This window comes from Physeter macrocephalus, chromosome 1 (assembly GCF_002837175.3).
Source record: "Physeter macrocephalus isolate SW-GA chromosome 1, ASM283717v5, whole genome shotgun sequence".
NCBI classification, from domain to species: Eukaryota; Metazoa; Chordata; class Mammalia; order Artiodactyla; family Physeteridae; genus Physeter; species Physeter macrocephalus.
In genome coordinates, this window is record NC_041214.2 from 82,643,685 (window position 1) to 82,645,267 (window position 1,583).

Here is a 1,583-nt window from a genome sequence, read left to right on the forward strand (position 1 = left end):
TAGCATAAGAACTGGGCATCTCTAATTATTTGCAAAACCATTCAGAAAATAATAAAACAAAATTAAAAAGCCATGGGTGATTTACCTGCTTAGTTATAAGGGCTAATGATGACTGTTCCAGTATAATATTGCCAAGTCCATAACCATCTTAAAGGTAAGGAATCAGAAGCTCAGAAAACAGAAGTGACTGTGTTCAGATCACACAGGAAATGAGAAGCCACACCTAGACTGGAGCTCAGGTCACCTGGCATCTGTTAAGTGCACTATTTTGCCTCTTTACTCTCCAACATCTTCACTCTTCCTTATCTTTTGCAAGATTTTTCTGTATCCAGGATAACTCTCTGACAACTTTAAATTTTACAGGTTACAACTGTAGAAATACAACATACCAGCATGTTAATCATTGATCATTTTCAAAATTAGATGCAGAAGTCTCACTGCCTCTTCTCTTGGGATTCAGAGACATCCAGGTCTATCCCAGGTCCGATAATGGCTCTGGTGCTATTGTTTAATAGAGATAACCTCTGACTTAGCAGAACAAACATGCTCCCTAAAGAGAGCTATCATGTACCGACTAATACATTCTTCAGGTAGGTTATAACTCTATAGTGCTTCAGTTCTCATGAAGAGTGTGTGTGTGAAAAAAACTATAAAGGGAGTATTTTACCTCAACAGAAATGAAGATACTGACACCATAGTAAGTCAAACTCTGTCAACTGTGATAATGTGTTTTCCTTGGTTGTGTTTACTCTGTGAAAATTGATCATGCTCTACACATTTGATTAGTGCAATTTTATGCATTCATGTTATGCTTCCATAAAATGTTTATTGTAAATAATAACAACAATACTAACAAAACAACACTGCCCTAGGCTTGCATTTAGAGCAAGGCAGAGAATGAGAAAAACTACAAGTTCTAGAGTAAAATTTTAAAACGTAGCTTTATATCTTCCTAGGTCTGTGATGTTGGGCAACTCTTTACCTCCCTGAGCCTCGGAATTTTTCATGTCTCTTAAATAAGAAAAATAAATACATACCAACAATCCTGCAGCCTGTGGAATGAAAATCACATTCACAGAAAGATAGACAAAATGAAAAGGCAGTGGACTATGTACCAGATGAAGCAACAAAATAAAACCCCAGAAAAACAACTAAATGAAGTGGAGATAGGCAACCTTCCAGAAAAAGAATTCAGAATAATGATAGTGAAGATGATCCAGGACCTCAGAAAAAGAATGGAGGCAAAAATCGAGAAGATGTAAAAAATGTTTAACAAAGACCTAGAAGAATTAAAGAACAAACAAACAGAGATGAACAATACAATAACTGAAATGAAAATTACACTAGAAGGAATCAATAGCAGAATAACTGAGGCAGAAGAACGGATAAGTGACCTGGAAGACAGAATGGTAGAATTCACTGCTACAGAACAGAATAAAGAAAAAAGAATGAAAAGAAATGAAGACAGCCTAAGAGACCTCTGGGACAACATGAAACACAACAACATTCACATTATAGGGGTCCCAGAAGGAGAAGAGAGAGAGAAAGAACCCGAGAAAATATTTGAAGAGATTATAGTCGAA